At 56.8% G+C, this 26,312-nt stretch overlaps 1 long non-coding RNA gene across 2 annotated transcripts; it reads left to right on the forward strand.

Moving 5' to 3' along the window:
* The first annotated feature begins 375 nt into the window (after nt 1-375).
* On the forward strand, nt 376-24,372 carry LOC123276378 (uncharacterized). 2 transcript variants are annotated; one of them, XR_011493993.1, is made up of 7 exons: nt 376-457; nt 3,704-5,368; nt 13,495-13,920; nt 14,091-14,176; nt 18,468-18,955; nt 19,192-19,251; nt 20,558-24,372. It is a non-coding gene; the product is annotated as an uncharacterized lncRNA (long non-coding RNA). The 2 variants fall into 2 exon arrangements; XR_011493994.1 differs by lacking the exon at nt 376-457 and adding an exon at nt 3,462-3,592.
* The last annotated feature ends 1,940 nt before the right edge of the window (nt 24,373-26,312 follow it).

A 26,312-nucleotide genomic window follows, 5' to 3' on the forward strand; every position in this document is an offset into this window, starting at 1 on the left:
GTGCTTCCCGCTGGTGCCCGGCGCTCCGCCCAGCCCTAGCACACATCAGCGCTCCTCACACGGCGCTTTCTGTTTTTTCACATGCTAAGTAGTTAATGTTTGTTCAATAAATCTTTGCTCTTTGGCGCTGAGTGGAATAAAATAGGTTTCTTTGTGAATGCTCGGGGGGCCGTGAGGGAGGGGCTGTTTTGCCACCATCAGAATGCAGGGTTAGGAGGGACGATGGCTGCAGCCCACTGAGACCGTTTCCCCCACAGACACCGTGTGGTCACCTCCTGGGCTTCCTGCCAGGGCCTCGCTCTCCACTGGGCTGGCCCAGGGCACGCTCAGGTGCGGCTGTGTCCCTGCCTCATTCCTCCAGCTGGGACACTTGGGGGCAGGGCCAGGAAGGGGAGCCGCGGGGCACAGTCTGGTCTGTGCGCGGAGATGGTCACACGGAGCGCTGAGCTCACGGCAGGTTCGGCCTGGGAGGGGCCAGGGAGGGGCCGGGTGGGGCGCCTGCATCACCCAGGCTTTGTCTGTCCGGCCGGAGGTGGACAGTCAGGAGCAGAGTTGTGCCTCTGCTTGGTTCTGGACCAGGGAGCAGAGCTGCAATGAGCAGGCAGGAAGGACCCCGGTTTGTCCTTCTGTGTCCAGAGCTCCTGTTAGAGTCCAGAAACTTGGGTCAGGACCCAGATGTGGGACCAGCTCTGGGGGCTGTTGGGTCCTCTCTCCCTCCCTCCCTCTCTCTGTCTGTGTCTCTGTCTCTCTTGGGACGTGTGCGTGTGTGACTCACATGTGTGGCTCCCTGCTGGCCTTGCCCAGTCTCCGGAGGAAGGTGGAGGGTGCGAGTCAGGACCTTGTCTCGAGCTCTGCCTGGTTGGCGTGGACTCGGGCCTTCTGGCGCTGGCCGCCCCACAGCCCTGCACCGGGCTTCCTGACGACGGTTTCTTGGGTCTGTTCCCTCCTGGACTCACCGGCCTTTGCCTGCGTGTGGCATTTACCCTCCCCAGCTGTGCATATGCACCAGCAGCCTCAGCATCCTTGCAGCAAACCCAGAGAAAGACCTGACCCTCCTATGCGCAGAGGGGCTGGAGGGGTGACCCCCACCGTCCTGCCCCCGGTAGGCGCAGGTGCAGGCGCCCAGTCTGTTGCTCCTGCTGTCCAGGGCCGCGGTGGGAGGGCATCTCAGGCTGGCTGAGCGGGTTATGTAACCGCACACGTGGGTTTACTTTGGCTGCCATAAACCCATAAACACTCTGCAGACGGGCTGGGCCCTCGGCCACTGAAAGCCCTGCCGTCGGCCCCGCAGATGTGCTCAGGGAGACGGTGCTGACAGACACAGCGTGGCCGCTGCCTCTGCAGCCGCACCACGTGGGCTGGGACCGCCGGTCAGCTGAGGGAGGGTCCCTGAGGAATCTCGGCAGCCAGGGTGCGCGGTGCCTCCCAGTGAAAGCAGAAAGACTGTGGCGCACAGGGCTCTCTCTGCTCTGCCTGTCCTTCCTGCCTGGTGGGACCAGAGCTGACTTGTGCCCTCTCCTGCTTTGTGGGGGTCTCTCAAAGGTTAGGTCTGTTGACCTCAAAGATGTCTGCTGCTCTCACTATTCTCACCCAGTTGTGCTGACCATTGGGCTTCTTCCCATCCACTGTGCCACTGCCTCCATCTCTGCACTCGGCTCTACCTTCTGTGGCATGGTGTCAGTCAAATGAAGCCCACAGAGGGGCTGGTGCTTGATAACATGCTGGTGCCCTCCATGTCTGGACACCTACATTTCATAGGAAATATTAGTGACACATCTCAGCCAAAGGAATAAATCTCTAATGGTGAAATAGCAGCTGGCGAGAGGTGATGCTTCTGAATGGAGACCCTTTTGTCAAAACCATCAGATCTTGCACTGAGCCAGGGCTGGGATCCACATCCAGGGAGAATTTATTTACAGAGCAGCCAAGGGCTGGTCTTCAATGCAGGTGGCCCATTAGTAAAGTCTCCACTGGCTGGACAGTGATGTGAAGGCCTAGGATGCTCCGGCCGAGTGGCACCCATCCTCTGCATCTAGGAGGGAGCACACTTAGGGTCTTGCTCATGCTGCTTCTGATGCAGCTGTACCCTGTGGATGAGACTGGAAAATGCGCCACGGCAAAACCCTGGTGAGGAAGTCGTACGTGAGGCTGAGCCTGTGCCGAGCACCTGTGACAACGGGCCCCCAACACCCCTGCCCAGTTCAGGGGAAATGTGAATTGAGGCCCGTGGACGCGGAGCATCCAGTCCAGCTTTACCTGGCCGGCAGTGGGAAGCTCCCTATTGCTTTCAACTAGTGAGGCAGTGGCTGCACGAGTTCAGGAGTGAGGCAGTCACGGGTCTTGATTTTTCTAAACAGCTCTGAACGCCAGCCCCCATCAAGGTGTGGGGTCCAGCTGGGACTCCGGGGTCCTCCGGAACCCCCAGGGCCCTTGGCTCCCCTAGCCTCCACGGTCCTAGCCTCGTCAGCCAGTCTAGCGCACCCCTCAGTGGCCCCACTTTTGAGAACAAAGGCCTGTGTGAAGCAGCACAGGATCACTCAGACCCCCGCAGGGTGCTTCATGGTGGAAGTGGAGACTGTTCCCTTTGGGGCTCTGAGTCTGAGCCCCAGGAAGCAGGACACTCGGGTCCCCAACACTGGGATGTCCGTGGAGGACAGGTCCTGTGTGGGGCACCATGCCTGGGTTTCAGGGGCACAGGCTAGGAAACCAGGGCTTCTCGGGGTCGTGGGTGGTGGGGAGACACAGGGCACAGGTGCAGTGAGTGGAAGGTGCAGCAGGGGCTTCAGGAAGTCTGCTCTTGCCACAGAGTCCCAGGGGCTGGGGACACTGCTCCCTCAAGGACAGTGGGCACCACAGAGGTCGAGGGGGATCACTTTCAGCTCTGCAGAGCTGGGTGCAGGAGTGACTTGGCAGGCACTGGGCCTGGCTTCTTTGTCACTGGTCACTCTTTAAGGTACGTAATTTATTTATAGTAACGGTTTTCGTAACTCCAAGTGTTGTGCACAGCCTGTAGACGCTGCGGGAAGTAGAGTGGACTTTGTCAAAGAGGGAGCCATCTGCAGAGAAGGTGGTCAGAGAATGTGACTGAGCCCCCTGTTGGGCCCTGAGCCACCCGGCTGCCAGGACACTGGGCACTGACGGGGCCTGAGAGGCTGAGACGGTGCTGGCCCTGCCCCCTCCCCGGGGAAGACCTCGCCCCCTCAGGCAGCCCGTCTTGCAGGGGAGGGGACCCCTCGCACCCCCGTCCCCGCGCTCAGAGCTCTGGCTGCACTGATCTGCATCCAGTCCTCCCCGGGCCTGAGACGGCTGGGGTCCTGCCCCCAATCCTCCTCTCTCCTTTGGGCCTTTGGGTTTCCGACCCATGGCAGCACCTCCCCCGACGGTCAGGGGTCAGGGCTGTGACCGCCCATTCATCGTAGTTGCTTGGTGCATGTTCGCAGAATCAACAGACGAGGTTTGGAAAGAAGACAAGTTCACTTCACATTCGACCACAGAGAAGTGCAGGAGGGTTTGTCACAGCTCTCTGGGGGCCGGTTTTCCTCTAGGGCGCGGTGTGTGGCCCCTCATCTCAGGTCACCCACCATCCCCTTGGGTGAGCTCTGAGGGCTCTGGACACCCGGGTCCCACGGCCGTCACACTGCCACCTCCGTCAGTGCGGCTCTGCTGAGCCTTTCTCGAAGTGGCCAACGTCTCTTGGCCACAGGAGCTTCCTGCTGCTGGGAGGGAGCCGGACGAGGCTGGCAGGGTCGCTCAGAAGGGTCTCCGGGGACAAAACCACTCTTCGTCTGGCTGACGCAAGTGTAAATGACTCAGAAACACGCGGACTTCATTTCCTGGAGGCACGTGGATTGCCATGGGGGCTGGGGAGGTGATGAGGGTTTTGGCCAAAGAATTTGGGTTTGGCTCGAGTCAGAAATGTGCGAGATGAAGTGGGACAAGTTTTCCAAGCCCGTTCGGGTCTGTGCATGGCTAACAGGGCAGGAGCACCCAGTGCTGGGGGCTCCTTGGGGGCAAAGAAGGGGCGTCCCTTCCGCGGTCAACAGCCATCAGGCCGTTCTGCAAAGGGATTTTCCAGCACTGTCGCTTTCAGCCCGAAACAGCTCTGCAAGTTCAGCTTCAGAAACTGAGTTTCTGGGTGGGGGCGGGGAGGTGCACCCAGGGTCTTCATCCAGGAGCCTGGAGTGAGGTCCGGGGAAGGGGTCTCCCGCCCACCCGCCCTCCGTACCCCTCCTTCAGCCATCCTCCCTGTGCTCCCGGTGCAGGAGTGGAAGGTGTCGCTGTCTGGGGCCGTGTGTCGTATGGGCCCCCGACAGTGCCCTGCGTGGTGGTCCTGGCAGGTGCTTGGGCACTGCCCAGCAGCTGCGTGGGCCGCTCAGCCTTTCTCCTTCTGTGTCCATCGGGGTCCGGTGTGAGAGCAGACCCCGCCTGACCACTCCAGGTGGGGCTCTCAGAGACAACGCAGAACCAGCTGGATGGGTGAGGAGTTGGGGCCACCTCTGGGATTGTTGGTTTAGGGGAACATGAGACCCAGGGGCCAGAGCTGCGGCTGCACCTGGTGGCTCCTGAGTCAACAGCGAAAACGGACGCCGTGCCCCCAGCCTCGACGTCCCTGCAGCTGCACTGGTCTCTGGACACTGAGCAGCGAGGCCGAAGGCTGGCAAACGTGCCCGGCAGCAGGACAGTGGCCTTGTCCGCCACCGAAGCTCAGCGCCGTGCCGCTCGGTACAGGATGTGCACGAGAGCCCTGTGGGCTGGGAAGGCGGCTAGGCCGGCCCCGGGCCTCCCCGCAGCTCGCCCCAAGGAGGTCTGCCCATCTTCCTCTCTGGGCCCTGTTCCCTTCCCTTTCCTTTTTGCCCGGCCACCCCGTTTCTCTCACAGGTGGCTCCCCCAGCAAGTCCTTGCAGGGTTAACCAGACTCGGCGCTGCTTCTCGGAGGACCTGACCATCGCCTGCCCTCTGGAAGCATCGCCTCAATGCCTGGGCAGCTGGCACTCTGGGAACCTGGCCTGCCACAGGCTGCCTTTCAGGCCATACATGGGCTCCATGGCCAGGGGCCGTCCCTGTGGGCCTGGGTTCTGGGTCCTCAGGTCTGCGGCGGCCGCTCCTGGCTGGCACTTGGGGCAGGTGTGGGAAAGCATGGGTGGAGCTTCAAGGCGGGGTGGGCGCTGAGTGCCCTCCCTGAGACCCGCAGGCCCACAGCCCTGTTTCTTCAGCACTCAAGGACAAACCACAGGCCTGTGACCCTGTGGCCTATGACAGGCCTGGACCCAGGCCCAGCGACACTGCAGCCCTGCAGCTCCGTCCACGGGTCCCAGGGAGGATTTGGGGCTCAGCCTGCTGTGCGTCCGGGAGCTTCCGTGGGGCTCAGGTGAGTACCCTGTGAGGCTGCGTCAGTACAGCGGCAGCCTTGCGTCGATGTTCGCTGTTGTTCTCTGGCACTTCTGGGTTGTCTCTGGAATGACCAACATCTGGGCCGGGGCAAGGAGGGCCCGGAGGAGGAGAGAAGGGGTGCGTGCTGTGGGAAACGACGCATGCAGGGTTCGAGAGAGCCTGGCGGGCTCCCGTGGCTGGTCACCCCCATAGCACTTGCAGCCTGGGCTCCCCCGGGCCATGTGTCATGACCCCGAAACCCCGATTACAGCAAAGACAGGGGGGCTCTGCGGGCCCCGCCTCTGGCTCCTCTCTGTTGTTATTGTTTCCCGGCCGGAAGGCGGGAGAGGAGGCCAAGGGTGACCGTCCTCAGGGCCGCCACCCCACCGCCCGGCCCTGCCCCTCTGTTCGGGAGGCGGAGGGGAGCGGACTCCATGCAGGGCCACGAGGAGGCTCCCGTGTGCCAGCCCTTCTGCCTCCGGGGTGAGCTGTCTTCTGACAGAGGAGCGTCCTGGCAAAGACACTCACAGCTGTGGCGGCCTGAAGCACGTTTATTCCTGGTTTTATCCATCTCTCATTTGTTTTTCTCTAAATGGGAAGGGATGGGTGCAGTTCTCTTCTCCTTCTTGGAAGGCTTATTTTTTATTATCATTAAAGAGTATTAACAACAACAGACTCACAAGTGCCCACACTGTGAGCACAGGTCCCGTGCTGTGCGTGGCACCTGCCTTCTGTGCAAGTGCTCCAGCTTGTTCTTCATTCCACCCTAGGGCTGGTGGCCAGTGACTCAGGCCGGGAGTGGTGTGGGCCCGGGTGCCAGACTCGTCATTATGTTTTGTGAGTGTGGTGGAAAACATTCGTTTTCCGGGAGGTGGCCCTGCTTTCAAGAGCCAGCCTTTGGAGAAAACAGGACACGAAAGCTGGTTTTGGCTTTGAGGTCCAGATGGGGCCCGTGTCTTTGCTCACAGCCCTTGGCACAGGGCTGGCTCAGGAACTCCAGGGGGCTCGAGTTGGTGCAGAAGGTTCCCTTTCTCCTGTAAGAGCTTTGCCCGGCTGTCCACTGCTAGTAAAAGTGGTGAGTCTGAGCCAACTCCCCGTGGACACACTGCAGGCCGCTGTCTGGTGTGACTTCCTTCTGGGGCACAGGATCAGGACCCGCTTTGGTGGTGAGGCTGTGGGTGAGGGGAAGAGGGAAGCGACATTACAGTGCAAAGCTGACTCTCCCGATGGTGCTCAGTGGAGCAGCTTGCACCACGGCCGTGCCTGAGTGGCTGGAGGTTAGACCGGGTGCCCTGGCCTTCTGTCCGGGGAGGGCTCTTGGCACTCAGATCTGCCCAGACTTCCCAGAAAAGGTGGGGGGCACAGGCCCTGTGGCAGGCCACGGGACGGCCTTGGCCTGCTGGGCAGGTCACCGAGGCTGCACTATCAGAATGAAAAATGAAGTGCTTCGTCTAGCCGATGAGATGACACTGGGTATAAAACACTTTATTCTGCTTCTACTGAATGTAACCTTTTGGGCACTTCAATGGAAACAAAAGCCCTTTCATAACTCCCAAAATTGGGTTCTGCACACACTGACATCTCTCACGGACACCACACACGAAGCAGCCGTCTTGGCCCCAGAGCTCCTGGTACCAACTGTGTTTGGGAGACAGACACGAAGCTGAGTCCCGTAGAGAAAGGACAGGGCCGGGGCCAGCAGAGTTGCAGCAGGCGGCTGAGTCTGAACCTGCCTCCTCATCCCTGACCGGCAGGAACCCAGAGCAGCACTCAGCATCGCTGAGCCTCAGTTTCTTCATCCGTAAAGTGGGCTTAGGGATGGCCCCGCTACGTTTACTTGTGGGGATCAAATAGGATGATGGTGGAAGCGTCACCACAGAATTAACCCACCAAGACGGATCGGACAAGGCATTTACAACTTCCAAAACCAATTAGGAGCTGACATCTCGAACATACAAGAAATTCCTTCCTGTCTGCAAGATAAGACAGGAACCCCACGGATATGGGCAAGTGACGTAAAGAGGTGACTTGCAGAAGGCCCAGTGGGCGGCAAATGGCCCTCGGGCACAGTGGACGTTGGAGGGATTCAGATCAGAGCAGCAGAGACTCTGTTCACCCCGCTGGGTGGACGAGGTCGGGAAGCCGAGTGATGCCTGGTGGGAGTGTCGTGGCTCCAGTCTTACCCGACTTTGCCAGACTTGAAGTGTGTGTGCCACAGAAAGCTGCAGCTTCCGTCTCTGCCCAAGGGGAGGAGCAGGGACTAGACGGACCCCTCCGGAAACAGCGACACAGGTGAGCCCTCCCACGGCCCGGCCCAGGGGCCTCCTGAGGGGCCTCCTGAGGGGGCTGCAGCAAGGCCAGCTGGATGAAGGACAGAGCTGGCTGCTGCAGCAGGGTGTCCGTCCAGGCTCCTGCACCAGGGCGTTGGAGGCGGCAGGAGAGTCCACGGCACAGCTCCGCCTCTGACCGTCAACAGTGCACGTTCACAACAGCTGGTCACGTTCTACAGAAAGTGTCAAACATTAAACACGTCAGAACATGTCTGGGCAGGAAAGAGGCGTGGGAGTGGGACTGAGGTGCGATGCTGAGCCCCCTGACGCAGAACCGTGGGAAGAGCAGAGTAGGAAGAAGTGGTCGCCTGGTCCTGGCAGAGCAGCTGTCCGTACGCCATGCAGATCAGGAGTGGTCGCCATCCGGGTTTCTGAGTCTGGAACGCAGATGGCGATGTGGAAAGGGCCAGAGTGGGTATTTAGAGGGAAAATTGGCAGGGCAATGAAAGGAGGCTCTTGGGAGGTGTGTTGATGGATCCGGCCTTGTCCCTGAGGGGTGGACAGAGTTGCGATGTGGTCACTGCTGGCCGTGGCAGAGTGAGTGGCCGAGGAGGCATTGCTGAGCTGGGGCTGGGGCTTCTCGGCACGTGGAGCAATGGAGCACATTCAAGAGGGATTGGGGTAGGACTGGCTTGGGGTTGGTGGCTGTGGGTGAGGAGAGGTGAGTCTGGGAACAGCCCTGGGGCTCTGAAGCTCTTATTCACGTGACTGAACGACACGGTCGGGTGTGGGCAGGTTCAAGGGACAGACATGGATTCAGTTCTGTGCTGTCTTGAGTTCGAGATTCCTGTGGGGCCTCCAGCTAGAGACATTTGTGTGCTGGAAGAGACCTCGGGGCCAGTGTAAAGCCTGAGGCTTGGGGCGCCCTTGGTCTTGTCTCTGACGGCTGTGGGACCTGGTGACTTCCACTGGAGCGTGCATCTTCGCTCCCCCATGTCACGTTGAGGCTTGGGGGCTTTACTGAGACTCCTCAGCCAAGATGCCAGGTGTCCGCTTCCCTGGACCCACGTATAACCCACCCCACGGGGCAGATGCACGCCCACCTGGGACCCCAGCATCCCGGCCCAGTGGGGCTGCTCGCTCCTTGCTGAGCTGACCTTTTAGACAGGGTTTCCTCAGGCACCCAGGCAAGCAAAGAAGCCTTTCACTCCTGTTGGAGTCGGAGGCCCTGCAGGCACCGAAGATGACTGATGCCTCGAGAGCCTGTGCTGAGGAGGTTTGTCCTGTGTGGGGGGTGTGGGCCTGGCTTTCTACACCTGTGGCATGTGACCCACACCCAGATGCACCTCTGTGGCATCCCTGGAGGACATTTGAAGGTCCTCTGAAGGTGTGGGTTGCTGCCCTGACCTGCACGTCTCACAGTGGTGGTTGTCATCGTCTTCCCTGGGCCCCAGGGGCCAGCATGGCATTCCAGGCCTTTCCTGCACCAGGACAGTTTCAAGATGTGGATGCCTCCAGGCAGCTGTTGTTGAGTGGGGCTGTGTGCTGGGATTGGCGGGGGGAGGGGGTAAGTGAGAGGAAGACGCAAGAGGCATGGATGAGAGAGAACTGATGCTCGTCAGCAGCCTCCAAGAATGGCTGAGACAGCTTGCATGTCCCCTCAGCACTCAGCACAGAGCCCAGACAGGACGCAGCAATGCCCTCCCGTGTTCGCACTCAGACTCACGCCTCGGGTGTGAGAGGGGAAATAACAGCAAGGGCCTGGCGTGGACAGTCTCAGAGGCCCAGACAGCCCAGGCCTGGGGCTGAGAGAGGGCTTCAGCCGATGCAGTTCACCAGGCATCAGGCCAGAAAAGGTCAGATCATCAGAGACAAACAGCCTGGAGCCACAGGGTTATTGAGTTATGTCCTGGAGTTATTGGTTGCCTTTGTTTTATATGAAGACGTTGGGCTTCTGGGGAAGACAAAGCCCTGGCCAGTTGCTCAGCTGATGGCTGGGTGACCTAGGAAGGAGTTCACAGGCCCGTGTGGCCTGACCAGGGTCTAGTCAGTTTGAGGGGCACATACCCCGGGCAGAGACGAACTACCCAAGCTGCACAGGGAGTGTGTCTGGGCTTCCTGGGCCGGCCGCGGCAGGGACAGCCTCACTGCACATGGTCTCGCTGTGGTCCAGCCCCATCCATGGACAGGAAGTAGTGAGAGCGACTCAGGACAGGGCCAGGCCGAAGCCTCCAGCTTCCCTACCCTCTGGGAAGGCTCCTTCTGAGACCTGCGGGAGGTGTGAGCCCAAAGGGGAGTCTGGGTGAGCGGAGCGAGGGTGTCCGTCCACCATGCGGACAAGAGAGCTCCGGGAGAAGAATCCTGGTACACTGCATCCTACCGGATCCCACCTGAATTTGTGACGATTTGGACAAAGTGGGCTGGAGTTTATCTTTCGCGTTTGCCGTGAGAAGCAGAGGGACAGATTTGATTGCAAAATAGGCAGATTAACATAATCGTGTTGCTAACATCAAAGCTGATTTAAAACTCTGTTTTCCAAGCAAAGAGAAACGCCGGCTCTGCTGTGAGGATGGTGATGCCTGGAAAGCAGGTTTCATGCTTCTTCACGCTACAGTTGAGCCGCTGTTTGCCACCTGAGGGGGCAGAGCTGAGTCTCTGCATGTGTTCCCATCTTCCGTCCCTTCGCTTCAGCCCACGTAGCCCTCCGGGCTCGGTTCCTGGGCCTGCTTGCGCTCCATCTGAGGGTTGAGCCTGGGCCTTCACTAGTTGCCGAGGTCTCCCCTTTTCTCCAGCAAGGTCCGTTGCTGTGACGAGGCCAGGACGTGTCAGGACTTCCCGGCACGTTGACCGGCTCTGGCCAGGGCTGAGTGTGACGCATGATGACAGGGCAGAGGTTTTGTGGGCTCCGGTCTCACTTCCTTAATGACACAGTTGTCGTCTTCGTCATTGGCCTCCTCCTCCTCTGCTTTCACCATCACCACCAGTGAGGCCTCTAATGGACCAGTTGTTCAGGCATCTTCCGGAGAATGTACCCACGTTTTCTCTCGCCCTCTCCATGTCATTTCTCGATTAGCTGTGGTAGCTGTTCTGGCCCATGTAGGTGGATATTAGACTCAGAGACTTTAAGTAACTTGCTCAGGGCCACACAGCTGTAAAGTGGCAGAGCCAGGATTTGAACGAGGTCTGGCTTCAAATTCCACAGTTTCTTTGCCACGCAGCTTTTCTCAGACTAAAGACAGTGACTAAGGTTTCCAAAAGTGCCTCCCTCCCCGGGATGAGCCCCGTCCATAGGGCAACGTGTGGAATTACAGGTTCCCAACAGAGGCGTCCTTACAGGAGTGGGGGCAAAGGATGCCAGGATCTGGTCTGAACACCCTCTGCCTTATCTGGCTTCAGGTGACCTGGCTAAGTGGGTTTGAGATAAAAACACTTGGTGAGAATGGAGGCCTCTGAGGGCGGCTCGGGGCAGAGGTGCTAGTATCTGCGGGCACCGATCGCGCTGCTGCGCCTCTTGGCACGCCTCCCGTTATTGTCTTTGCATCGGCTCACACTCCATTTCCCTCGGCGTGTTTCCTTCATAACAGGATGGCAGACACAGCCGCTGCTAAGGGCCGTTCCAGCTCCTGAACCTCTGAGATCAGGTCCCCGCGTGAGACTCTGAGACCACGAAGGTGCTCACTTCCCAGAGCATCTTTGAAGCTCTGAGGGCCCTGTTTCCCTGTTTCAGTCACCCTGGATGGTGACCACTGGGGAACATCACCTGAGTGGTCTGCACGTGGAGCCCCAGCCCTGATGCTGGGTCTTCAGTTTCCAGGGGCTTTTCCAGCTCAAGATACTCCTAAGCTTTGCTCATTATTGTTTGAAGAAACAGTCTCAGGGTTCCATCTTCCAAGTGCTGGCTCTCTGGCTCCTCCTTCCTCTCAAGTCTGCGGCAAGTCAGCCCATCTTCTCCGAGCTCGTCTTCTTTCTTGAGGTACTTTATCAAGTGCAGTGGTAGCAACGAATTCCCTCTACTGGTGGTGTGCTTGGAAAGCTCTTCACCCAAAGCCAGAACTGCATTAGGTATGTTTCCTGTTTTCTAGGTTATTGCAGGAATCAGTTTTAGTGATTTTTTTTTACCATTACATAACACAAGTTGCTATTTTCCAACTTTCTAAAACAGTTTCTTCACCACTCAGCCTATCAGCCAGTGCCATATGTTTTAGGTTTTATTATGGCAGCATTCTACTTTTGGCACAAAGTTCTCTACTAGTCAGCTATTGCTGCAATAATGCTGTATAACAAATGATGCCATCAATTCCAGCGGTTTAGAAAAAAATGTTTCCCACTCATGTGTTTGTGCGTCAACTGCGGAATCTGCTTCAGGCTGCAGGTGCGGCTCAGCTCTGCCTCTCATTCTGGGGCCCAGATGGGAGAGGCAGCAGCTTCCCTGGGTGTTTCCTTCTCGTGGGGCAGATCAGGAATTTAGGAAGGTGAGCAGAAGCATGTTGTGCCTCCAAAACCTCTGCTCAGAGCTGCCCCACTGTCCCCCTGCCCATGTTCCACTGGTCACAGCAAGTCACATGGCCACGCCACGATGTTGGGGAGGGCAGGAAGGAAGAATTGTGAACAAGCCAGGCTGCCTGCCACAGGAGTGGCTAACTGATTTGGGCTGAGCCAATACAAGACGAGGTTTCCAAAGACATGGCCTCCAAGCTGCCCTGTCCCTCTGCTCCCCAAGCCCTTGTTTTGCGGAACTGGCCCGACTGGGCGGGAAGAGCGCAGAGCTGGGCTGGCCTGGTGCTGCCAGCTAGTGCTCTCCCGGCAGGCGCTCCCCCGTGTCTCGGAGCTACACTCTGTCTGCTGTGAAACGTGATGAGGGGCGTCCCTCCTCGGCACCTGGGATAAACAGGCGTCTATCTGCGGATGCCAGCTTTGTGGGGGATGCTGACAGACAGCACTTCTCAAGCCTTGTCCTCCCTCTCTCTGGATGGGTGGAGGGGCACCAGATCCCACGGAGTCCCTGTGCTGCGCGCCAGCCGTGGGCCCCACTCTCGTGTAGCTCACATCTCGAGGGAGGTGTCAGATCTGGGGAGCAGAGGAGCAGATGGAGGGTCCTGTGCTGCCCGATCCCCAGAGCCAGAGTGAGCTCCCACGAGCAGAAGCATCCGTTTGGCCGCCCCCTCAGACAGGGGTCTGGGGCCCCGGTGATGGTGGAGGAGGAAGTGCCCCTGCCCCGTGGAGCTGGCGGGCTCTGGGAACAACCCACAACAGCTGTTACCACACCTGCAGCTGCCTCCTCGAGTCCCTGCTGGATGCTTCCATACGGAACATGTGACACACTGTCTGTAGCAGGCTGACCGTGGCCCCAAAGGGCTATGTCTACGTTCTAATTCCCAGAACCTATGAGTGGGACCTTATTTAGAAAATGGGTCTTTGCAGACGTAATTAAGTTGAGGGTCTTGAGATGGGATCATCCTGGACTATCTGGGTGGGCCCGAAATCCAGTGACAAGTATCCTCCTAAGAGGAAGGCAGAGGAGATTTGAGACAGAAGTGGAGACACGGATGGAAGAGGTGCAGCCACTTGAAGATGGAGGCAGAGATGGAGGGAGGTGGCCACCAGCCCAGGGACACCCGGAGCCCCCAGAAGCCGGAAGAGGTAGGAGGGACCGTCCCCTAGAGCGTCAGAGGGAGCACAGCCCTGCCAGCACCTGGACCCTCGACCCCTGGCCTCCAGAGCTCTGAGAGAATAAATCTCTTTTGTGTTAAGCCCCCACTTGCGGTGATTTGTTACAACAGCTGCAGGACCCTAACACACCGTCTCAGTTATCTCACGAAGCCTATGCAATAGGTGTGTGGTGCCCATTTTACAGGTGGAGAAACTGAGGCTGAGAGATTAGATGACTTGCTGACGGTGGCTGCTGAGTGGTGAGAACAAAGTCCAGCCTTCTTCCACCTCCTGTGCTTCGGCCCCGAAACAGCCCACGGCTGAAGAGGAGTTCAGCCGAAGAGGAGGGTGCTGTGCTACACGTGACCTGCCACGGAGGCTGCTGAAGTGCAGGAGCTGGAGAACCTGACGCAGGGCGCTGGAGGAGGCGGGACCCTGGTCTTGCTGGGTGACAGCCGAGGCCCTTGGAGGAAGCGGGCTGCGGGTCTGGTGTCCCCGTGCAGACCCCACATAAGGCCTCGTGTGGAGTCCCACGCCAGGGCTTCTCCGTGTTGGAGTCGACTGGAAATGCCTGTCCACCTCTCATTCCTCGGGGGTTGGGCCTCTCCCTCCGAACAGTCCTTAGACTGAGGTGAGACCCAGGTCCTCCTCCTTTCTGGTGACTTGGAGGGACCATGGCAGAAGTGGACTCAAGCCTTGCTGGGAGCTCAGCAGATGAGCGCAGGGCTGAGGGCCCCCAGAGACGCTGCCTGGCACACGGTGAGAAATCAACAGAGGGTTGTTCCCCTCCATTTTCCTCAGAGAAAGGAAAGCCATCTGGGGACGAAAGGTCGGGAGAAAGAAGGGACGTCCACCAGCAGCCTACTCTCCTTATGGCGTCTTCTGAGGTGGGTCCCTGCGTCTCCTCCTTGGCGGGGGGCATGCAGCCAGCACTGGGGTGTTCGTGCTGCCCTGTCCAGGCCTCTGAGTGGTGTGCAGACTGCACCTTGGACCTCCCGGGCTCCAGCCTCTGCTTGGGGAGTACCGGGTCCTGGGTGTGTTTTGGCTTTGAGTCTTTCAATTCCTCCTCTGCTGGGCATCTGTCCTGCCCCGCGTCTCCCCTCCCGGCTCCCCCTTCTTGGATTCTGCTTGTGTGGTTTCTCTGATCTGATGGGGCAAGACCCCAGAGCACAGTCAGGTGTTCATGTGGGTGTGCACATGCGATGTGCTATGGGGGGTGTTTCTCTCTGGGTACAGAGTGTGTGTTTGCGTGTGTGCTGTGTATGCACAGGGCATGTTGACATATATCTGGTGTGTATACAGGCTGTCTATAACATATGCGTGGTGTATGTGCATATTACGTATGTGTGTTCTCAGGACTGCATGTGTGCATGTGCAATGTTGTGTGGACAACTTGTGTGCTCCCAATGTCATGTGTCTGTATGTGCTGTGAGATTTGTGTGTGCACACACAGTATTGTGTGTGAATGTGTGCTTGATGCAGTATTGTGTATATGTGTGCACAGTGTGTATGTGTGTATATGTGTGCAATATGTCTGTATGTGTGCATGCGTGTGCTGTGTGTGCACTCACACAATACGTGTGTGCAGTGTATGTATGTGCATATGTGTGTGCATGAATGTGCTGTGAGTGTGTGTACGTACTCAATATGTGCACACAGTGTGTGCGTATGTATGTGTGCATGTGTGCATATGTGTGTATGTGTGCATATGTGTGCATATGTGTGCGTATGTGCATATGTGTGTATGTGTGCATATGTGTGCATGTGTGCATATGTGTGTATGTGTGCATATGTGTGCGTATGTGCATATGTGTGTATGTGTGCACATGTGTGTATGTGTGCATATGTGCGTATGTGCATATGTGTGTATGTGTGCACATGTGTGTATGTGTGCATATGTGCGTATGTGCATATGTGTGTATGTGTGCATATGTGTGTATGTGTGCGTATGTGTATGTGTGCACATGTGCATATGTGCATATGTGTGTATGTGTGCATATGTGTTCATATGTGTGTATGTGTGCATATGTGCATATGTGTGCGTATGTGTATGTGTGCATATGTGTGTATGTGTGCATATGTGCGTATGTGCATATGTGTGTATGTGTGCATATGTGTGTATGTGTGCATATGTGCATATGTGTGTATGTGTGCATATGTGTGTATGTGTGCGTATGTGCGTATGTGTGCATATGTGTGTATGTGTGCGTATGTGTATGTGTGCATATGTGCATATGTGTGCGTATGTGTATGTGTGCATATGTGTGTATGTGTGCATGTGTGTATGTGTGCATATGTGCATATGTGTATGTGTGCGTATGTGCGTATGTGTGCATATGTGCATATGTGCATATGTGTGTATGTGTGCATATGTGCATATGTGTGCGTATGTGTATGTGTGCATATGTGTGTATGTGTGCACATGTGCATATGTGTGCATATGTGCGTATGTGTGCATATGTGTATGTGTGCGTATGTGCGTATGTGTGCGTATGTGTATGCGTGCATATGTGTGTATGTGTGCACATGTGCATATGTGTATGTGTGCATATGTGCGTATGTGTGCATATGTGTATGTGTGCGTATGTGTGCATGTGTGCATATGTGTGTATGTGTGCGTATGTGCGTATGCGTGCATACGTGTGCATATGTGCATATGTGTGCATGTGTGTATGTGTGCATATGTGTGTATGTGTGCGTATGTGCGTATGTGTGCATATGTGTGCATATGTGCGTATGTGTGCGTATGTGTATATGTGTGCATATGTGCATATGTGTGCGCATGTGTATGTGTGCATATGTGTGTATGTGTGCATATGTGCGTATGTGTGCATATGTGTGCATATGTGCATATGTGCGTATGTGTGCATATGTGTGTGTGCGTATGTGTGCATATGTGCGTATGTGTGCATATGTGTGTGTGCGTATGTGTGCATGTGTGCATATGTGTATGTGTGCATGTGTGTATGTGTGCGTATGTGTGCGTATGTGTGCATATGTGCGTATGTGTGCATATGTGTATGTGTGTATGTGTATGTGTGCATATGTGCGTATGTGTGCATATGTGCATATGTGTGCGTATGTGTGCATATGTGTATGTGTGCATATGTGTATGTGTGCATATGTGCATATGTGCGTATGTGTGCATATGTGTATGTGTGCATATGTGCATATGTGTGCATATGTGTATGTGTGCATATGTGTATGTGTGCATATGTGCATATGTGCGTATGTGTGCATATGTGTATGTGTGTATGTGTATGTGTGCATATGTGCGTATGTGTGCATATGTGCATATGTGCGTATGTGTGCATATGTGTATGTGTGCATATGTGCATATGTGTGCATATGTGTATGTGTGCATATGTGCGTATGTGTGCATATGTGTATGTGTGCATGTGTGCATATGTGTATGTGTGCATATGTGTATGTGTGCATATGTGCATATGTGCGTATGTGTGCATATGTGTATGTGTGCATATGTGCATATGTGTGCATATGTGTATGTGTGCATATGTGCGTATGTGCGTATGTGTGCATATGTGTGTGTGTGTGCATGCGTGTGCTGTGAGACTGGTAACTCCTTTTTTCTTTCCATTTTTTCCCTTTTTGAGTGGGAATGTGTATAACTGTCAATATATGCCTGTCCCAACGTTGTATTTTGGGAGCAGATAACTTTCTTGAGTTTTACATGTTCACAGATGAAGGGGAATTGTGCATCCGGATAGATTGTACCCTGAGCCTCACACACCCCTGATTTAGATTATTTAGATGATGAGATTTGGGATTTTTGAATTCATTAGATTTAGATGAGATTTTTTTTTGGATTTAGACTTGATATTGTAAAGAGTAAGACTTTTGGAGATGTTGGGATGGGGTGAGTGTATTTTGCATGTGGGATTTTGCATGTGAGCCTTTGGAGACCAGAGGGCAGACTGAGGTCAGCAGAATAACGGCCCCCAAAGATGTCCATACCTTACTCCCCAAGCCCGGTGAATATGCTAGCTTATATGTTGAAGGAGATTTTACAGACGTGATTAAATTGAGGACTTTGAGATGGGGAGATTATTCTGGATTATCTAGGTGGACCTAGATAATCACAAGTGTCATTATAAGAAGGAGGCAGGAACGTCAGAGTCAGAGAAGGAGACGTGACTATGGAAGCAAGATCAGAGTGATGAGATTGCTGATTTGAAGGTGGAAGAAGGGACCTTGAGGCAAGGAATGTGGGCACCTCTAGAAGGTGCAAAAGGCAGGGAAGTGGGTTCTCCCTGGAGCCTCCAAAAGCAAGGCAATCTTGTCAACACCATGATTTAGCCAATGAAACCCATTTTGGACTTCTGACTTCCGGAACTGTAAGATAGTAAAATTGTGTTGTTTTAAACCACTAAAATTGTGCTAATTAATTATAGCAGCAATAGGAAACTAATACAGGGGCATGTTGACAAGGAGCCAGCAAAGGAGACAGTCAGTGTTGCAGGAGGATCAGGAGACAGGCAGTCCCAGAACCCGGAAGAAGAACGTTTCCTGAAGGGGAGTAATGCTCTGTGTTGGATGTTGCTGGACCTCCAAGATGAGGGCTGAGGACTGACCTCCTCATTTAGCAAAGTGAAGGTCACTGACTGCAGCAAGAGTGTTTTTGGTGCGCTGGGGGAGATAAAAGCCTGATAGGAGAGGATTCAGGAGAGACTAGGAGGAGAGCAACTGGAGATGGCAAGAGTTGTTTCTGAGGGACTCGTGGTAAAGAGCGGAAAGACGGGTAGCAGCTGGGGTGTCCTTGGCCTGTGGGAGTGGACAGCACGAGTGCTGTTGAGTGACCCAGCCGAGGGGAGCAGTTGGACAAGAGCTCGGGAGAATCCTGGGGCTGGGTCCTTGTGTCGGGGGAGGGGCTGGGTCTAGCACATGCTGCAGAGTCTGCGTGGGTGGGAGCCCTTGTGTGTGTGGGGGCGGGGGGTTGATGCCGGTGGGAGCACATGGAAGTTCTTTTCTGATTACTTCGATTTTCTCAGCGAAATAGGAAACAATCATCTCTTTTTCACTTGCTAAATGTGCTGAGCAGGCTTGCCGAATGCATACACTTCAGCCAGGGCCCCAGAGCACAGCAGGAAGCAATAGGAATACGTTGCACATGCAGCTTCAATATTGTTTGGTTGGAGAAATAATATACTGCCCAAATAGTTTGTTTTAAATTAGACAAACACCCTGGAGCCGGCCTGCTGCTGGAGAGGACAGCAAGGGCTGTTCGGAGCGCTGAGGTCAGCTGTGTTTGACATTCCTGACGCGTGAAGGGCTCGCTTAGAACAACAGCGCGAGCCGCGGGGCGTGAGTTCCCTGGAGCCGCTCCAGGGCCCCGCTTGAGAAATGTTTCGGTCCTAGAGATTCCGCCCCAATTTTAAACATCTGTTGGTGATTGTGGAAAATACGGTTGGGATTGTTTCGGTCACAGCCTGTGAAAGCTGCCGTTGTGCTGTGCTTTAAAGCCTCGGTGATGGATATTTCACACTCTGACTCAAGTGGGCAGCGCCGGCCCTGACCCATGTCAACAGGGTCCCACCTGCCACTCAGCTTGCGGCTCCAGCTCTCCTTAGAGGTGGGTCCTGAGAACCCAGGAAGATGTGAGTCTGGGAGCCCTCCAGCAGCTCAGTCCCCTTCCGTCCTGTCCTGAGGTAAGTCGTGTAGGTGTCTGTGTTCTCCACATGTCAAACTCCTTCAGGCCAGAGGCCCTGCACTTCCTCGGTCCGTCTGTCCACCTGCCTTTGTGAGCCTCATGGGGGCCTCCTCATTCTCTCCTGGCTCCTCATAGCCCCTCGTCAGAGAAACTCTCCCACCCACTGTTTCATTCCATATCTCCGTGGGCAAGACCTGTCGTAGCTTTTTGTTTTCTTTTGGTTTTATTTTTTAGATCAAGCGAGGCCAGTCTGGAGTCCCATTTCCTCAGGACAGTGGACACAGTGAATCTGAGGTGCTTTCTGATCTTAAGGAACCTCTGGACCCCAAACCTCCCCTGCCCTCCTTGCTTATGCTCCACAGCTGGGCCCTCCTCGCCAGGGTGGGAACGAGGCACACGCTTCCCCGGTCTCCTTCGAGTCCCTTCCCCCCGACCCCAGCCTGCCTTGGCCTGAGCTCCTCACCAGCACCTGTAAACGGCCTCTGGATCTCATCGCCTGTCTCCCTGCGGGAAGGTGTCCTTCTGGGCAGGGGTCTGTGCCTGTTTCTTGTGGTTTTGTCCCAAGCCCTTGAACAATGTCTGGTGCACAGGCAGATAAGAGATAAGAGTAAGAAGCCAGACAGCAGCCTCAGCCCCTCGTTGTGCAGCCCGAGTGTTTCAGGCTCACAGCACCTGCCACAGTGGGTCGTAGTGTCATATAAATATGCATCTCCACCACACAGATGAGAAGGAAGGAGACTAGGCCTGGATGAGTGCTCAGTCATGTTGCCAGTAACCTGACACTTGACCTCAGGTCTGTTGAGTTTCAAAGCCCAATTTTTCAGTCACTGTGGAACACTGCCTCCTTTGAGCCTATGGAACCCTAACCTACACACAACACATCTATCTCTACCCGTCTTTCCTTCGGTCTGTCCATTTGTCCAGTTAGCCACAATTTCTATACCTACACTTTTACATCTATCATCCATCCATCCACATAATCCATCATCCATCCATCCATCCATCTAATCTATCACCTATCTATCCATCCATTTAATCCATCATCTATCTATCATCCATCCATCCATCCATCCATCCATCTAATATATCCATCCATCTGATCCAACATCTATGTATTCACCCACCCGTCTAATCTATCATCTATCCATCCATCCATCCATGTATGCATGCATCCATCTATCTAATCCATCATCCATCTATCCATCCGTCCATCCATCCATCTAATCCGTCATCTATCTATCCATCCATCCACCATACAATGAGATACACGTGCACACCTCAGTCCTTGAAGGGACGTGCATCCACCTGGCCCCGAGCATTACCCACCCCACCTCCAGGATGGGCTTCCCCTGTCTGCTATGCCCTCCTGATCCATTCTGCTGCCCCAGAGAGAGCTCCCCGCCTGGCTGCTCCTGGCTGTGTCCCCTCTTTGCTGGCGTGCTGCCTTCCAGTGGGATTAGGACCTCCCTCTCAAAGAACTTCCCTTGGTGCCTGTTTCCTGCCTGTCAGTCTCACAGAGACCATCAACCCCAAGACCATAAAAAGCACCAACTCGAAGGGGCCCCTTGCACCCCCACTGGAAGTGGCTGTTTGTCTGCAGGGAAGTGGCATTACAGGAACTGAAGGGATGGGACCCTTTACTTCTGACATCACACTCACAGTGAGGCTGAAGGAAGCAGTAAAGAGAGAGCAACAAGGCCGAGAGAGGAGCCTGCGCCTTGGCCTGGCTGCGTGGGACACAGCCTTCTCTGGGGCCTCTGTTTGCGCCCCTTGGTCCGGGGTGTGGGCCCTGCTCCCGGCTCCAGCACTGCTGGCCTGAGTCCTGGCTGCGGCTGATGGACACGACAGCAGCCAGGGGTGGGAGCTCCTTTGGATGGATTAAAACATGGACCTGTAACTTGAGTCACATCTTTAGTTTGTAGCAAACTTCTGAAGTCAACTGCACTCCTGGGAGCGAGGCCTCTTTTCTGGTGCAAAATCTGCCTTTGTGGAAAGAAAAATAAAGCCATTTTGTTTGTTTCATGTTAAGGCCTGTAAGGTAAGTTTCTGGTTTGGGGGAGCTCCCTTCCTCCTGACCCCAGTCGACCTTGACAAGGGTCCATGAGGCACGTGCTTTCTGCAGGGCCCTCCATAGTGGACTAAGAGGGTGGGGAGGAAGCTGGGCGGCCGAGGGACGTCCTCCCGCTAGTTACTTCCCTCTCTGTCCATCCTTCGTAAACTCCTCTTCCTCTTGCAGAGGGACATGGAGGCGCCTGGTGCTGAGGCCTCAGCAGCGGAAAGCCAGGCCCTTCCTGGCAGGACTGGGCTAGGCAAGGACAGGCCCCAGGATGGCCATCCCTGCAGCTGTGAGCTGGCTGGGGCACTCCCATGTGCTGCGGGCGGTGGGCCATGGGGGCATAACCTGGGGCAGTGGGCAGCGGCTTTCCCTCCCAGGGCTTGGCAGGAAGCTGAGTCCACAAAAGCCACCCACCCAAGGCCAACAGTGGCCAAGCGAAGATTGATCTTAGGCAGCAGGGCATGGCCTGGGCAGCCTGACCACAGACAGAGGCCACAGAGCTTCCAGGACGTTCTAGTTGGAACTGGAACAGGAGGCCTAAGTGTACTCCCTCCGGGGGCCTGCAGGACCCCAGCCCACCACGCCGGCCCCTGGGCGTGTTGGGGAGAGGCCAGGCCCCTCTCTGGGATGGACGCCACGGTCAGTGGGGTCTTTGGCCAGAGGCGTGGCCGTTCCTGCCACTTTGCGAGTGTGACTCCAGAGAGGGGCAACTGCGTGCCTGATGGTGTTTCTCAAGCAGAAGGGGAGGCGAGACTAGCGGCGTCAACTTCACAGAGGCACGATGACATAACCCTCCAAGCATTCGTGACCAGCCTCAATTATACAGTCACACCCAGGGCCACGGGGATTTATGGGAGATGGAAACTTCTGGACTACATTCCCCCTGCCAGGTCCCCAGGCACTTGGCTAGAGGGTGGGACAGAGCTGCACGCACCAGCTGTGGGGCCCTGGGCAGACCTCAGCTGGCCTGTGGATCCGGATGGGGCAGTGTGGATGGGTCCCTGGCCTAGGACAGGCCAGACCCTCTGCACGTGAGCTATGCTCAGAATCAGTCAGAACTGGGCCCCAAACGCCTCCGCTTAACCAGCGTGCCCCGTGAACCTGCACAGCACTGGCCACTGCAGATGCCAAGCCCACCCCAGTGTGTGTGTGAGCACATGCGTGCGTGCGCATGGGTGTGCGTGCGTGTGTGTACGCACGTGTGCTAAAATGCTTCAGAGAAAAAGCAGCCCAGGAATGTGGGGATTGAATGGGGCATGGGCTGTGCCTGGGGTCCCTTGTTGGGCTGTGGGGTGGGTGGGGCTGAGGCCACAGGAAGAGCCTGCTGCCCCGGGAGCGTGCGGGGGATGCTGTTTCTCATATACTTCATTTCCTGTTTTAACACATGTGAATGTCCTGAAATAAAAACTGTACATCCCCATGAGGACGGGCAGGTTTGCGGGATGGAAACCCTCCCTGGCTGCCTGTCCTGGAGACCTGCGTGGGGCCTTCCCTGCCCACCATGCGGTCCAGTCCTTCCCTGCTCTGCCTCTGTGCAGGGGTGTGCCTGCAGCTCTGGGCCCAACCCCATCCCTTGTCAGCCTTGCCTGGTGGGCAGAGTGCCGGTGGGGGTGGACTTTCCCTCCCAGACCCTGTGACGTGGCCAGGCTCCAGGTCCCTGGCCTCCTTGCTGTCCCTGGGGTCCCTGAAGCCCCTCTGAAGGGGCCACCTGGGAGCCTGGCACTGCCCACGCTGGAGGTGAAGCGTGTGGAGGCCTTCATCCTTTAGGGTCAGGTCTCTCTGCCCACATCACTCCTGGTGGGTCCCAAGGGTGGACACTCTCCCCAGAGGCTCCAGAGACCGTGTCAGCTCCCCCAGTTGACTCCTTTGAGGTTGGCCGGGCTTTGTTCCGGGCCCTGGAGCTGCTGTTCAGACCCTGGCTACTGCATAGGTGGGAGGGCTGAGGGCTCCGGTGGGCTCTGCTGTGGTTGTCCCCAAGTGACCCTGTAAACTCCCGAGAGGAGGAGTTGCTGCCTGGAAAGGGGCCTTGACAGGAGCTGGGGGCTTCCGAGTTCAGGATGGGGCAGAGCCCACGGAGCCCGGGCTGCACGGGGACCTCAAGGGTGCCAAGGAGCAGCGGGCAGCAGGGCGGAGTCCATAGCTGGAAGGGTAGAGCTGCAGCCACAGGGTCGGGGGGGCAGTTGTGCTGTACCCCCGAGAGCTCACGGAGTCAGTGCACCTCCTGGGGCCTGCCAACACGAGAAAGGGGCACCTCCTCTGGCGCCATGCCTGTCCGTAGGCCTGAGTGTGCCTTGCAGGGCTCATGGGCAGGACCTGTGAGCCCCAGGCCCGGAGAGGCCCCAGCTGTGTCCCGATATTGGCAGAGCCCAGTGTCTGCCCCGTCCAACTTGGGTGATGGACGTGAAGGGTCGTCAGGTTTAGAGGGTCCAGGGTGGACACTCTTTTCTTTTGGGAAGAGCTTGAGCCACTTTGCAGTGAGCGTGGGCCCCTCGTGGGTGAGCTGGGTGAGACCACTGGCCCATGAGGCGAGACTTTCTGTTGAGGATCCAGGAGGGGCCTTGGGGGCATCTGACCCCAGTGAGGCAAGAGGCCTTCTGGGGCTGGGTGGGGTGCAGGAGAGGAGGGGGTTTTTCTAGCTGGGATGGAAGAGGATTTGAGGTCCAGGAACAGCTGGGGCCAGGACCCAGAAAGACCCCAAGAATTGCAGGGTGTCGTTCACCTTGGGGGTGATGCCCAAGGTCTGCAAGAATGGCTAGGTGAGTCAGGGGAATACCTGTTTCCGGGGCTGGGTATGGTGGGGTTGGGAGACCCCAGACCAATTTTAGGCTGTGTCAGGGCTGCTGAGAAACCCACCTGATTGTGGGTCACAGAGCCGAGGGTGTCAGCGAGAAACATGTGGAGTGCAGGAGGGGCCTGGGTGGGGGTGCGATGTGGCCGTGGGGTGTGGCCCTGCCAGCCCAGGGGTCTTTGTTTCTGCACCGAGGCTGGGACAAGCTGCTACAGGCCGGGCACCTTCCTCTGGGGACGGGGAGCATGAGGTGGACGCCAGGGTTTGGATTTAACTGGAAAGTCAGTCTGTTGCTCTTTGATGGCCTTTAGGCCCGTGGGCCAGTGTTGGCCACACCGCAGCCTGACCTGGCAGGGCAGGGCTGCCAGCATGGGCTCCTCCCGCAGCGCAGGGCTGGCCTGAGTCTACTGCCCCCCAGAGCCTGTGAGGAAGGAACTGCAGAGGCTCCCAGTGGCTGTGAACAAGGAGGGGTCCACGTGGCCTCAGGAGGGAATCTTGGCTCTGGTGTCCTCAGAGATCCAGACCCCACCTTGCTCCCAACAGGACCCTCCCTGGTTGCCCTGGAGCTCAGGCTGCCCACCCCGTCCTCTGCTCCCTGGCCTACCATGTGCCCCAGACTTCCCCCTGGAGCTCCCCCATCCCCTCCCCTATCCTCCCATCCCCTCCCAGCCCCTCCCTCCGGCCTGTGTCTTTTGGACACGACCCACTTTGTGGTCATTCTTTGCAGACACACCCCTAGCTGGGGATGGGAGGTCCCCTTGGACCTTGGTTTGGGAGGGAAATGGGCTCTGGCCCATGTTAACCTAAATAGTATTTTGCTCTTAAAATTCCAGAGCCATATTTGAGGCCAGGCCAAACCAGGCCTGCCTTTGGTGGCTCTGAGACTCAGGGCTCATCTGAGAACCCCTGAGTGAGCTGGCCTGGGGTCCTGACTTGGGGCGGACTAAGGCCATGAGGCAGAGGTACAGGAACCCAGCGTCACCCATGGGGCAGGAATGTGCTGGGCAAGGGTGGTGGGCGTGCAGGGCAGTGAGAGTCCCCTACTCTGCCCTACACCCTTGTTGCTCCCTGCCCCTGAGGGATCCTCACATGGGCTTGGGCTGGGCTGCGTGTGTGAGGCTCTTGGTCTGGCTGGGTCTGGGCGCACAGTAGGCCCTTCAGCAGCTCATCCAGGGATTCACCCCAAGATTCAGCCATCGAGGCAGTGGGGGACCCTTCAAGGACTAGAAACACTTTGCTGCGACAGGGCCATTTGTGAGGAGGGGGTAGTCCAATGGGCAGGGTGAGCTGGGCAGACGGTGGGACCTCAGAGGGAGGGAGGGAGCGAGGGAGGGAGCCGTCCAGGGTGGGTGGAGACAGGGCCTCAGCAGGCAGTCGGGGCACTGGGCACCCTTGGGGCCTCTGTTCTCCGGCTGGTAAATATGTACAGAGCAAGCCCAGTCCACTAAGCAGCGGTGCCCCATGGTGGTCGGGGTCGGCTTCTGGGACAACCAGAGGGAGCAGCCCTCAGCATGTCCTTCTCGAACCTGGCTGTGCTGTGCAGGCCGGGCCCAGTCAATGCAGTGGGAGGGATGTCCTGCAGGCCCTTGAACTACAGAGGATGGGGGGGTCCTGTAGGCCCGTGGGGGGTCTAGGGGGTCACGCTGGCCCCTGGGTCATGGTGGGTACAGCTTTGACTCTGAGTGAGTTGGGAGCCTGGGGAGGCAGCCAGCAGAGGAGATGCTGTGTGGTCCAGGTGTCCAGTGTCCCTGTGACTGGCCCATGGAGAAGATCCCATGGGGTCAGCTGGGAGAGAGGTGATGGAGCAGGGCCGTGGGATGGGCAGCTTCCGGAAATGTCCTGAGGTCCAGCTTGGAGAGGGAAGGGGAGCAGGAATGGAGAGTGGCCTCAAAGCATCATGTTGCACCCCCTGGGGCCCCACACAGGGAGCCCAAGTGCCCCTAGGCCATCCCAGTCTGGCCACCCAGAGTACTCGGCCTGCGGGGAATGAGGCCTCTGCTGGCCCATGGCCTCGCAGTCCCTCCATGGCAGAGGGTCCTTCCTGGGCTGATGGGCCCTCACTTTTCCTGGGTGGGGTCAGGAACCCGAGGCCCTGGGAGGAAGGCTGAGAAGGCGTCCCAGCCCCGAGTCCCTCAGCCCACACGGCGCCCATCACTCCCCCATGCCCTCCCTGGGGCCCAAGGCTTGGGGGTGGGAAAAGCACCTGGAACACATCCCACGCTGTTTCCCAGGGAAGGGACCCTGCTCCCTGATTCATGGACGGGAACCCTGCCCAGCCGCCCACCCCCGCCAGGACGTTCCTGCTGCACAGCACATTTCACAGGCATCTGGATCAAATAACTGGCTGATAGTGAGTATAAATTAGAGACGGAACTCTCCAGAAGGCAGAGCCACCGCAATTCATTCCAATGTGATGCATGCAGGGGGGCTGTGGCTCCCTGAAATTCAAAGTCAGCCCAGAAAGAAAGGGCGTGACGCTATCCACACAAGTGTGATCCCCATGGCCTCACA

The sequence above is a fragment of the Equus asinus genome, chromosome 13, assembly GCF_041296235.1.
Source record: "Equus asinus isolate D_3611 breed Donkey chromosome 13, EquAss-T2T_v2, whole genome shotgun sequence".
In the NCBI taxonomy this organism is placed as follows: domain Eukaryota; kingdom Metazoa; phylum Chordata; class Mammalia; order Perissodactyla; family Equidae; genus Equus; species Equus asinus.